This window comes from Salvia miltiorrhiza, chromosome 2 (assembly GCF_028751815.1).
Source record: "Salvia miltiorrhiza cultivar Shanhuang (shh) chromosome 2, IMPLAD_Smil_shh, whole genome shotgun sequence".
Classification (NCBI taxonomy): Eukaryota; Viridiplantae; Streptophyta; class Magnoliopsida; order Lamiales; family Lamiaceae; genus Salvia; species Salvia miltiorrhiza.
Window position 1 is genome coordinate 6,427,620 of NC_080388.1, and position 14,230 is coordinate 6,441,849.

The window sequence follows — 14,230 nt, forward strand, 5'->3', positions numbered from 1 at the left end:
CCACCACCACGTTTTCCTCCCTCAGCCAACCACCACCACTATCTCACTTTCCTTTAAACTTTACAGCCAACACCCACCTCCATGGATTTTTAAATTCAGCCAACAAAGCTAATCATTTCATTTTCTTTGAGAAGTTTACCTGCATTAAACGAGAACCATCGTTCATTTCAGTAATCTTCCCAGTTACAATTATTCAGCTTTAGCAATCAGTTCAACAATCAAACAAAGCAACTTCAAGGTGAGTTTATTCTTAAATCTACCACTACTGCCAAAGTCTCCTTCATTAGTTAAGCAATGGCAGTTTCAATTCATTTCAGTTATTGTACAATACGTTCAACCTCCAACAACAAGCAATCAGTTCAAACATTGGAGGTAATTCACAATCCCAAATAATCTTTCAGTTCGCATTCATATCAGAGGCATAATCATATTTCACATGACATGAATAACAATAGAAAAACTCATGCTTTTCACCTTACTGCACTCTAGAGCAACAAGCTTGAGAATCTCCCTCCTTAACAACTAGAACTAGAGAAGAATAGAAGAGTGGAACTTAGCTTTTAGTAAGGGAGGGGCCGGCTGCCCAAGGGGCAGCGAACCACCTACTGCTGAACGGGAAAAGAAGACGGGCGGCGAACTCTCGTCGTCTTGCCTGCATCGGAAGGACAGCAGCGGCGCGGTGAGAGGCATAGGCCATCTTACTCTAGTCGCCGGAAACTCAGGAACAACAAGGCAGCCGACGCCTGTTGGAGCATAGAAGGCGACTGAAGCTCGACTGATGTTGAGAGATGCCGACTGATTCTACGGATTCCGAACGAACGAGCAGCAGCAACTCCAGTCGGCGATGGCTCCCAGACGACAGCAGCCGTCGGATTTCAGACGGGGAGAGAGAGACGGCCACGATCGGCGCCGACCGCTCGCCGGATTCTATACGGAGGTGTGGCAGCTGCGATTTACCAGGAGAAGTTAGGACTTGATTTTGAACTCTGCGTGCAGATTTACCAGGAGAAGTTAGGGCTTGATTTTGAACTCTACGTGCAGATTGAGGAAGAGAGATGACGTCGCCGGTCGAAGCTGACCGGAGCAGTGATGGTTGGCCGGCCGGAAAAGATGGACCGACTGGATTTTGAGGAGCGCCGTGCGTCTTCTTTGAGAGAGAGAAAGGACCGAGTATGTTGAGAGATGACTCGAAGTGAGAGGAGTCAGGCGGTCTCGCCGGAGCCTCGACGGCCGACACCTCGGCTGGAGGCGGATCGAAAGAGAGAGAGAACCGAAGGGAGCGGCTCCAACAGAGAGAAAGAAAGAGAACAGAGATGGGGAGGAAACGTGAGGTAGAAAGAGAAGGGCTCAGCCGAATTTGGAAGGAAAAGGGGGAAGAGAATTGGGTGTTGGGCCATTACATTGGGCTCGAATTTTTTTTTATTTGGGCTCGATTTTTTTTTAATTTTGGGCTTGAGTTATTGTTTGGGCCGAATTTGAGCTTGTTTATTTTAAGGAAATTGGGCTTTTCCTTTTAATTTATTGTGGGCCGAATTATTTTAAGCTGGGCTTGATGTTATTTTTAATGACTTGGGCTTCACATCTAAATTATGAATTGGGCCTCTGATTTTATTTATATGGGCCGATTTTAATTACTGATTGGGCCTCTGAATTTATTTATATGGGCCTTTGATTAATTTATTTCAGTTTGGCCTTGGTTAATTTATTTCAGTTGGGCCTTATTTATTTTACTCAGATGGGCCTCTATTACATTATTTCGTTGGGCCTCGTTTGATTTATTTAATTGAGCCCAGCTAATCAAATTATTTATTTATTGGGCCAAGATTTATTTAATTACTTGAGCCGATGAATTATTTCAATTGGGCCTGTCATGTTAATTATTCAAGCCCACTTCTATTTAATTAATTATTAGGCTGCCTTATGTTGAGCCTTTTAATTATTTAATCTTATAACATTACTTGTTCCTAGTTATTAAGCCCAATTAATTATGAGGTTATAAAGCGAATAAGTTGAAGTATTTATTTATTTTCTATTGACTACGAGGAATGGGGTTTATTTAATCAGTGGAGTATAACATCCTGAAGAGAATAGATTAATTTTAGTTAATTATCCGGCTTCATGAGATGAGACTTAGCTTTGGTTTAAATCCGATAATCTGGATTAACAATAGAAATTCCCTGATTATTTCTGAATAATAATTCATAAGAGGATCATGCATCGTTAATTACGCATTCTCATTTAATTGAGAATTTTCCCTCGATTTAAAGTCTTACGTTATTTTCTCGGATTAAAGGTCGAGCGCAAGAATAAGAGCTCGTCAAGGAGTCACTAATCTGTAGCAAAGCTTTGCTATCAGGTGGGTTACTTTCATATATATCAAATGAGTTTAATGTTATGTTTGAACAGTTATTTCATTGCAAAATCTTTGAACTGAAAATTATTTCAAATGTTGTCTTGCCATAAATGTTTCAATGTTTGGTATGATATCTATCTGATGTGGCTTTGCCAGTTATTATGCAATCGAATTCGGGTCTTGAGCAGTTGATAGCTATCCTGCCAGGGCTAGTGTACACCAGTGACCGTGAGTCATCTAGCGGGTTGGCCGGTCAAGTGTCCGTGAGAGGTGGCCACCTCTCCGGCACACAGTTCCAGATATGATAGATTACAAGAGAACTTAGTCTGCAGACGAACTTTAAGAATCACAAATGAATTTAGTAAGCTTGGGCCTTTTTAGCGAAAAACTCCCTTGCTGTACTGTTTATGATGGCGTGACAATTTACAACTTTACGAAGCATGTTATATTTCATAGTAGGCATATGTGCCCACTGAGTACTTTTGTACTCAGCCCTGCATATATTTCTAAATGTGCAGGTTGAGCAGCTGCCGATGGTGATGAAGTGACGAGCGGGACTCTTTTGTCTTATTATGTATTAATGAACTCTAGGGTTACATGTCTTCATACATGTAATCAGAACCTTATTCCGCTGCGTACTCAGAATTTTTATGTTATTTTGGATAAGTCGGAGTTATCCGAACTTACTAGTTATTTGAGTCTATACGACTAAAACTCCGTTATATTATAAATATCCCTGTTGTTAACAATGATACTGCGATCCTTTCTTGTTTGAATATTTCCCTTTCTACCCCGCTTCTAATCTCCCTCCATTAGTCACGGTTTCCCCGGCTTAATTATCCTTAATTAGGTCCGGTCGTGACAAAACCACCCTTATTTTAAGAATTACGAACCAGCAAAAATGCATGAATTTTATATATAACACGCATGAATAAACTGCATAAAGGCATGAATTGCGAAAAATAATTTTTTGCTACCTTTGGGATTCGAACTCAGGACCATGAATTTATCCAACAAAACAAGGTGATGAATCAACCGTAGATCTTGATGATCTAAGGGCTGAAAATGGTTCCTAATTTATATTTTAAGAAGCGTTCTTATTTTAGCCTTCCCCTATATATATATATATATATATATATATATATATATATATATAGGGTTGCGCTAAAATAAAACCCAAGCTTAGCCTATAAAATAAGACTAAATATAGACGGTTGATCTATTTGTAATGGACGGCCAGATTTTATTGAGATGTAATATATGCCATAATTGCAGATTTGGAGTAGGGGATAAGAAAGTAATTACCATTTTTCTTTAACTATCATCTCCATAAATAAAGGAATCACGTTTCCATCATTATCTCATTCCATAATCTACGAAAATGGAATCCTCTCCATATGATTCGGATTTAGCGCACCATGATATATTCAATATTTCATGAACTAAATTTAGCTATTAACTAATATTCACGCTACTAGTTTGTATGGAAAATCCATGAATTTATTTCTATATGATCCTTTAAGTCCATGAATTTTACATCTTTTCTGTACGAATATTTTAAATATATGTACGAATATTTTAATGATACCTATATGAATGTTTTCGCTCATTTACATCGTTTCTGTATGAATTTTAAGCATTCCATAATTCATACAAAATAATAATTTATTTAAACAAAAAACAATTCATGCAATCAGATTATCCCAAAACCTAAAAATTCATACATAAACCAAAAATAATTCACGCAACAGATAAAAATTCATACATAAACCCTTCATCTGTTTGAAATAGACGGTCATATTATGTTCATGAATCAACACGTATTTATTCATGCAGGGACTGTGTTTTGATTCATGGAAGGACTGTGTTTTAGTTATGCTCATGGATTATTTTGTTTTTCATAATTTTTATTTCTGGAATATGTACTTGAATATATTTCCATCTACATTAAGCTCTTTATGATCTCTTTCATATCATTGCAATTCATGAATTTTATATTATGTCTGTATGAATTCTTCACTTAAACAATGCTCATTTCTCTAAAATTTATGTTTTTTCATTTTACTTGGCAAAATCGCGACATAACATGAGTCATCCTAATATTTGAATTCATCATTCTTTAAGATGGGCTTCCAATGTTGCACTTATTCACTAAAATGTATAAATATTTATCTGCCAATCGATGAATTAAACAACTCATGATCTACATCAAATCTTACCAATGCATGAATTTAACTAACAGATTGTATGAATTTTTCCTGTTTCAGATTTAACTTTATGGAATAAGAAATATATATATCATGCATAGTGTAGCACGAAAATATTTCAATCACATCAATTATCAAACTACTGAAATGGCGTCACTCCCTGGAATAAACTAATATGTAATAATTGCAAATCTTAAATTTCCTATTTAGTTGTTGCTTGAGGCTACAATAATTCATACGAAAATCAAAATAATTCATACGTAAACCAAAAATAATTCGTACGCAAATAAAAAATAACTCGTACGAAAATAAAAAAATAATTCACGCCTCATCATCCCCAGTTGAACGCCGAACATAGCGCCGCCGCCAAATACAGACGCCGAGCAGCAGTGCCGCCACCACCACTGCTCACGCCTCTTCACACCTGCAGGTATATCTCTCACGCCTCTCACATCAGGTTTCTTCGTCGTTCATCCTCGCACCACCCCTGTCCGCCTCTCCTGCACATAGTGCCGCCGCCAGATCCAGACGACGAGCAGCAGCGCTGCCACCACCACTGCTCACGCCAATCCATCCCCGTCCATTGCCGCGTCGTCCAGATGCGATTCAGAACCACCGCGCCACTCTTCACTAGGACGTGCGACGACAACCATCCTCTACCTGTGCCGATTGTCAGGTATTTCTGGAACAAAAAAACTTTTCCAAAAAAATAATAGAGAACATGCGATTCATCTCACCCGATGTATTACCCTTGGTCCGCGCCATTGTCGTCGCCTTGTAAACGGAATCAGAATATCACACTCGACGGAAATGGATGAACTTTAGGTTCTACTCCTCCACTGGCGCTCTTATTTGGTTTTAGAGAATATGAGAAGATGAGTTTTTGATTCAAATCTTCAATTCCCTAATTAATTGTGAGAGAATCGGAAAGTTGTGGGTGTAGATATGGAAGGTCAACATAATATGTCAATAATACCCTTCTGTGAAACAAACGTATGAATATTTTGTTTTATCTAATGAACTATGCAATCTACCTAAAAATTAATCCAAACCGTTGATTACCATATTATCAACGATCATAAATAAGTCTTATTTTATAGGCTAAGGACAGTTCATTGAATAGCACTACCCTATATATATATATATATATATATATAGGGAGAGGTTCAAATAAGAACCACTAATAAAATAAGAACGGAGAACCATTTTAAGCCATTCGATCATCAAGATCTACGGTGGATGCATCATCTTGGTGGATGGATGCAGGTGCTGGGTTCGAATCCTGAAGGGAGCAAAAAAATTATTTTTTTCGGATGCATTAAATTTAATAGCGGATGCATTAATTTGTATAGCAGATGCAGTAATTTTATTGGTTCTTATGTTCTCACGATAATTGTGGTTCTCACTATAACCGCACCCTATATATATATATATATATATATATAGGGAAGGGATCAATAGAGAAGCTAAATATTCGAGAAAAGCAGAGAAGCTGAATAAGTCAATAATTTTACTGAATACGCCAACAATTTTACTGAACGAGATATTCAGTGAATAACACGCACATTTATTCCGTTCAGTAAAATTATTGGCGTATTCAGTATAATTTTTGACTTATTCAGCTTCTCTGCTTTTCTCGAATATTTAGCTTCTGTATTGATCCCTTCTATATATATATATATATATATATATATATATATATATATATATATAGAGTGCATTTTTAAAATGGCCACTTTCATATTGTAAAGATAAAAAATGTCCACTAAAATAAAAAACTTAAAAAATGTCCACTGTTACCAAAATACCCTTCACATTAAAAATTAAAAAAATGTCCACTTTACATCACCCCTTTAAAAAATCCCGCAATTCACAACCAGTGTGAATTCACAACCAAAATTTTTTGGTTGTGAATTCACACTGGTTGTGAATTCTCAATTCACAACCAGTCGAATTCACAACCAAAATTTTTTGTTTGTGAATTCACAACCAGTCGAATTCACAACCAAAATTTAATTCACAACTAGAATTTTTTGGTTGTGAATTCACAACAAACGAATTCACAACCAAAATTTAATTCACAACCAGATTTATGTTGGTTGTGAATTCACAATCAGTCGAATTCACAACCTGAATTTAATTCACAACTAGAATTTATTTTGGCTGTGAATTCAAGTAGTTGTGAGTTTGAGTTTTTAAAGTTTGAATTCACAATTAAAACTGTAATTTATTTTGATTGTGAATTTATAGATTTGGTTGTAAATTCAAGAATATTAAGTTGTGAATTCATGGAGTTGGTTGTGAATTCAAGAACATTAAGTTCTAAATTTGGTTGTGAATTTAAGAACATTAAAAAAATAATTATACAGCTCAATCAAATTGTTGGACAACACCAAAATACAACAACTCAATCTACCATCAAAATACATCAATTACTCTAAATGAACAATCAAAATACATGTTTTCAAGGAAAATAGCAATTCCGGAGAAACATAGCAACAGTATCATTATATAAATTGTAAGTTTTCAAGGATTACAAGAAAATCAGATACAAAATATGCTTACATGTTTCACACTGATGGACGAGACTATAGTTGACAACAACAATATAATCTCAGATGCAAAGCTAATTTTCACACAAATCTACGGGTGAAAGGGATGCACAATAGTTTCCGCAAAGTCTACCTCAACTACATAGGCTACATCTCAAATCAAATCAAAACTTGTATGAATTAATTCCTACAATAAGGAGCACAGGCATGGACCTGGAAGGCCTCAAGTCCCCTAAGCCGACTCTCTCAACACAATATGAGAGTGTAGCAGATGCTGGCTTTAGGTAGAGAACGTCTCACCACAATTTACAGCTCATATCAACAGAGAAACCGGCAACAAGCCCCTTCATCAGTTTTTTTCCCCTTCTTAAACTTGTAAGGATGCAGCAGTTGATCAGGGCTTGGCACGGTTGCGCCCTTCATCAGAGCCCGCTTAACTGCTCCCGGATAGAGAAGGGCCTTCACCACAAACTCGGGGAGGAATTCACTCGCGCAGGCCATCACCTCCACCGGTGTTTGGCAACTACCGATTCTACATGGAACTTTGAGCATCCATGAAAACAACTTACAACTATCAACTCATGCTTCAATCACAATAGTTTGAATCTGATAACTTAAAAATCAAACTCAAGAAGCTCAACAACTTTATCATGAATGTAGATACATTTAAATTTCAGACATCATGTATTAAGCTTCACAATTGTGAAAATAAACACCATGTAAAGGCTGCATTATTCAGTACTGCCACTAATATAGCCTCTTAATGCATCATTTTAAATTAAACAGTTTAACACCACAAAAATTTGTCAATAGATATTAAACAGTGTTACAGTAGTATAAGACAAAAGAAACATGTTACATCATCATCATCATCAAGGGTGATAAATGCCAATCACAAAATTGAGTGCGTTATAAAAATTGATACTATTTGAATCGATCTCTTTGCCTAATTCAACAGAAATAGTTCATATAAAAATCAAGATTCTACCAATTCGGAAGAAATTCCCAAATGGCAGCTAAATCAGCAATTTTTAAGGTCAATATTATTTTAAAAATTGCTGATATCACATAACTCTCGACAAGTTGAATCCGACGACTCCAAGTTAGAATCGAGAGCGAGAGATAGACAGAGGCGTCGCGGTGGTGTTGGTTGTGCGGCGCTGCTGCTGCGATTGCCGGAGATTGAGTGGCGGCGGCGCGACATACGGGCGGCGAGAGGGAGAGGGAGAGGGAGGGAGAGAGAGAGAGAGAGAGTACAGCGATAGAGAGATGGCGGAGGCGACGAGGCCGAGGCGGCGGCGCTTCGCCGGCGATCTGAGCTCGAAGGGAGGGAGGGAGAGAGAGAGAGAGAAGGGGGAAGGTGTGTACCGTGAGGAGAAGAGAGAGAAAGAGAGTGGAGAGAGAGAAGAGAATGAGAGAAAGAGAGAGAGTACATATTTTAAAGAAGGGTATTTCTGTCTTTTCAATTAGAAAGTGGACAGTTTTTATTATTTTTATCTTAGTGAACAATTTTTATCTTTACAATATGAAAGTGGATAGTTTTATATATTAACTCATATATATATATATATATATATTTAACAATCTTAATAAGACAGAAGTGGAAAGAGGAATAGTACTGTAGAAAGAATAGTGATGTGCAAGCATTTTTGTAATTTTATGTTATTTGGAGGCTGATTTTTGAAACTATTGATTTATCTCACCATTTTCTCCTCATAGCCGATAAGATCAGCTTTCTCTTTCTCCCTTTTTACTTTCTATGGTTTCTCTCTTTAGAAATTCTACTCCAAGAAATCAAATCTTCTTCAAATGATCGGTGCAAAGTCAGATCAAAATCAACCCACTTGAGAAGGCCATTACAGCAACAAAACCAATTAATTAAAGGTGAGCTTATCTTCTTAAACCTGCTTTTTATGATTACTTTTTTTGATTAACCCTAGAACTATATAGTGATCACGAAAGCTTGAAACGAGTATAATTTTAAGAAGTCAAAGAGATCATAATGAATGATTTTAAGAAATCAAAGAGGAAAGGGTGCTCCCTCTTTTACAGAAAATCATGTCTTGACCAGAGTTTGAGTGAGCTGCGGCTAGGTTTCTGGTGTTGGTCGGAGGCGGCTTTCTTGGCTTCTGGTTATCGGAGAAGGATGGTAGACGATGCGAGTCTTGGCCGAGTTAGAGCGAGTTGGGGCTGGTTTAATTGGGTTGTTGTCTGCTTGACTGCTGATTTTCAGGCTGAGGTGAGGTGTAGTCGGACGGCTGATTTTCAGGTTATTCGCGAGAAATTAAGAGAAAGGGAAGAAGAAGAAGAAGAAGAAGAAGAAGAAGAAGAAGAAGAGGGATTTGGGATTTGAGAATAGCGGTTAGGATTTACTTACTGTTGCGAACATGAAGTGCAGAGGAGAGATGATCGAAAGTGTGAGTGGAGGAGATGAGAAAATGGAGAGAGCGATGGAACAGGGGCAGTATATTGTGACTTGTGAGGGATTTTGACTCTCTATTTTTAATTGATAATAATGGAATATAATTGAAGTGGATCATGATATAGTGCATGAAATATAGTTGGGCTTGAAGATTAGGATTGGACATTAATCATTTATCTCTTGTGGATCGCCTTGTGCTACATAAATTTGGTTATATAAATCTAACTATAGATATATATAGCCCAAAATTATCATGCAAAATATTCAAACAAACCACATCTCAAATCAAAATCCTACCTTTTCAATCCCAATGAGAGCCATCACCCATTTTATATGGTAGTATTATATATATTCTGGCCATAGTTTAGTTTTCTTAATTATATGATGTGGGTGAGTTACTTGCTCTGGTCTCTTCTTTATGAGCATATACAAATCTTCTTTAATAGTATAGTATTACCTCTTATATATATAGATTATTCAATTCTTATTTGTTCTAAAGACTAAAATCCAATGAGATTACATGAAATGCTTAAATTTATGAATATAATTGGGGAATACTTAGCTAGCTATTGGGTTTGACTTATTAATATTAAATTGTTTATTGCATGCTTATAATTAACAGGAATTACTGTAATTTGAATTTGTGGTATTTTTTTTAAAAAAATTAAATACATTTGTATAAATTGGATTTTAGTTAAATTTTGACATCCTTCTTTTTGTCGTGTACTAATTATTTTTTTCTTTTTTCTTTTTTATGTAAGATATAGTTTTTATTTAATATGATTTGTTTGGTTGTTTTACACATGCCATATATTTAAATATTCATGCAGTTCCTTTTCTAAATTATTCTTAGACACGTGCTCGTTCATCGACAACCACTTCTTCAAGAGTTGCATATTCTTCCATGGGAGTAGTGAGCACTACCTTGCACTTGAGTTGGGATTCATATTTTTCAAATTTAGATACATTATTAAGTAGCATTTTTTTGATAAATACTTGACATCTTTCTTTGTCTTGTTAGTAATGGTGTTTATAGATTGATAAAAACCGACCCTATTGCGCTAGCGTTTCGCGTTCTTTCTATTCGATCTGAGGTAAGCTAATAATAAGAATATAAGAAGTAGTCGTCGTCTGACCATTTTGATTTTAATGTAGTATTTTTGTCATGTGTGCCGTATTTTAACAAATTATTTAGTTTGTTAGTTTTGATAAAATTTTAATATTTGAACAATAACTTTACAGTAATTCTCTATAATATCAAAATTCAATTATATCATGAGCATGTCTACCATTAGGCGATTTTTCTCTTCTGCTCATCATTTATGCGAGACATTTTGCCTTCTTATGTAATCAGAAAGCTATTCTGCCTCTCCAAATTTCAAGGTGCATTTATTGTTGTGTTGCTTTTTATTCGTGTTGTAATATTTTATCTTCATGGTTTTGCGCTTTTCCATTATTGTTAAATGTGCATGGTCGTTTAGTTATAGTTCTCATTTATAGGTTCAGGGGTCGGGGTTAATTACTCTAGGATTAGGCCAATATTGGTTTTCTGCCTCTAGCCTTTTTAGATTTTTAAGGTTTCATTACTTTGTGTTACTGGAAAGATTGTTATCTTTGGTTTGTGATTAGTTTCAATTGATGCTTTCTCGGTTTGCTTGCTTGCGCTCCCACCGAGGTTCTTAGTTTATTTCAACTATGGGAGTCAATATCTTAATTTGTTCTCGTAATAGTATTCTTTTTTTATGTTTTGTTTTGTTACATATTTTATTATTTAATTGAGTGACTTCTCATGTGTGAGTTCGGTCTCATTTTTCAGATCTTTTGTTAAGGACAAAAGAGGATGTGGCAAGAGGCTTAAACTTAGTTTGTCACCTATATTTGCCTTGTCAATTATTTTTAGGTCGTGTAAATTTGCTCGGTCTTCTTACTCGGTCAAGGCATTTGATAGGTTCAAATTTATTTATGTTGGTCATGTTAAGTTTAAATTTGCACAATTTAATTTAACATAGAGGTTTTGTGGATGATAATGTGAGTTCTTGATACAATTTATTGATCCACCTGTGAGATTTGGTAATATTTTAACATTATGTGGGTTTGTTATTCTTTTAAGTGATGTTGCTAATAAGACTCCGAAGAAATCATAGAGGTGTGTTATTGTAGTTGAGATTGGTTTAAGTGTTCCAATCCTACAACAAACAAGTTATGATTTCACTTGTTTTCTTCATTTTAGATCTCTTTAAAACTTGTAAGAATTTATTGCGTATATGCTCAAATAATGTTTTTTGTCTCTTAAAAATCATTTTGTTTTCATTTTCCAAGTGGTGGTTTTGAAAATGGCCAACTTTTGCTTGGCCAACAAATGTTGTTGCCTTATTGCTCCATATTAGCAATAGGAATTGTTATAGTTAATTTGATTAATGTTATTGTTTGAGTTCTTGACAAAATCTTTTACTTTTTGATGTTGATTGTGAGTAAATTGTCTTGTATTTTCACTAGATCGGATTTGTTACTCGAGGATTGGGACTTGGGTTATTGCCTTTAGCCTTTAGGTTTTTTAAGGATTTGTCACTGTGTTATACGAAAATTGTTATTTTCGGTTTCTGGTTTTTGACGGGTGCCCTCACGGTCCGCTTGTCTTTGCTCACATCGAATTTATTTGCTGTAACACTTTTCATCGGTTTAGTGCATCTTCGATGAATCACTACCCTACTTTGTTCAAAATAGTATTTTTCTGCTTTATTTTCTTTCATATTTTGTTATATCACTGACTAAATTACTAAATTCTCAATCGTGACTTTGGTCACATTTTTTAGATATCTTGTTATAACAAAAAGAAGATTTGTGCTTCCAAAGAAGGTTACTGATGAGCTTTCTTTATTTTTTCTTTTTTTGGGGCTCATTTGTATCGGTTGCACACTTACCTTTAGTTTATTGGTTCTATGTATAGAGTATGGTGCATGGTAATTTTAATTCTTCTATAATGCATGTTGCGAGCTATGTTATCACACCTGCCATGTATTTCTCAATTCTTTGTTGGTTGTTGTTTTGGTGTGAATTTAATATTAAATCTCTGTGCTCAAATGTCGTACACGACCATGTGACAACTTCAAAACGTTTATGTTTTAGTTTACCTCATCCATCTTAAACTGTTATGGCTATGCCAAATATTTTCGGCCGTGAGTGTTCATGTGCTCTGACTACTCGGTCGAGAAGCTTGAGATGTGCATAATTATATTTGTTATGAGTCTAGATTTTTACAATTCAATTTATCATTATGTGAGATTGTTTAGTGAGTGGTGTTGCTATTAATATTTTTAAGAAAGATGTACATGTGTTGTTGTTATTGACATCGGTGGGTGTTCCAATCTCATAGGTGGGCTGCATGATCTAGGTTGCCGTTACATGAGTGTGCTAGCGCTTGTTGCGAAATATGGACTCCGAGGTATTTTTCTCACAATGACTTGTAATCCAAAGTGAGTAGAATTTTAAAGTTGATCATTTCCTATTGAAAACAGTCATAATAGAGTTGATTAATATGCAAGAGTTTTGGGAGCAAAAATTGAGTACTTGAAAAAGGAAATTGTAATAGATTCGTTGTTTTGGGTGGTTGCTGCTTATTTTTATGTGGTCAAATTTCAGAAAAGAGGACTTCCACATGTTCATTCCAGCGGTTGCCGAGCAAAATATAGGTGAGTGTAATAACGGTGAATATTCCACATGAAACAACGATGTTAATAGTTGAATGACGTCATCAACGATATACGATAGTATGCAAATACATTATTATTGTTTGTCATTATTATTATCATTTATTATTATCATTATTGCTACTACTATTACTTTTCAGACAAAAAAGTCCCACAAACACCAACACTCAAACCAAGTGGTGGTGTAACAATCAAGCGAAGAATATTGAACTCATAAAGTCAATAATTCGCTGAGACTTTGAGATAACTTTTGTATGTACTTGTACAATTCTATCTATGATTCTTGGTTCTATTACACCATGTCGGTGACATTTTTTTTAACATTTTGAGGTTGTCTTTTGTGTGTACATTGTATATGCTTCAATGTAGCTTCCGATTGAATGCACTGCGTATATATGATGCATAATGTCTTAAAAATATTTAAGTAGTTTGTATATAAAATGTACTTGTGGATTGCTGCAATTTTTATAAGTTAATGACTTGTATAAATTCTCCTACAAATCATAGTATAATATGGCTGGCACTTGGAAACGATTTGATTAGCATCGTTATTAATCCCATAATTCATGGAGCAATTATAGAAACACCGTGTCCTACGCGGTGTGAAATATATATATATATATATATATATATATATATATATGTGCATTGGAAATTGAAAGATGGATGCGAATAATAAATAAAGAGCTTACTTTTTGTTCATGAGAGTTATGTTTCTCACCGCCTTGATCACTTCTTTGATAGGAATCTGTTGACTTTTTTGTACTTGTACTAAAATTTTAGAAATATCTGTGACAATTTTTTTGTTTTTATTCATATAATTATATATTTAGAGTTTAATGTATGTTTTATTTGAAGGAATATTTTAAACTAATTTCACTTACCAAACTCTTCTTCCTTGTCAAGCTTTTGTTCCACATCGTTGAACTCCACAAGATTATATATATGGTATTTCATACTCGATCTCGTCGAATGCTTCCTTTATATCA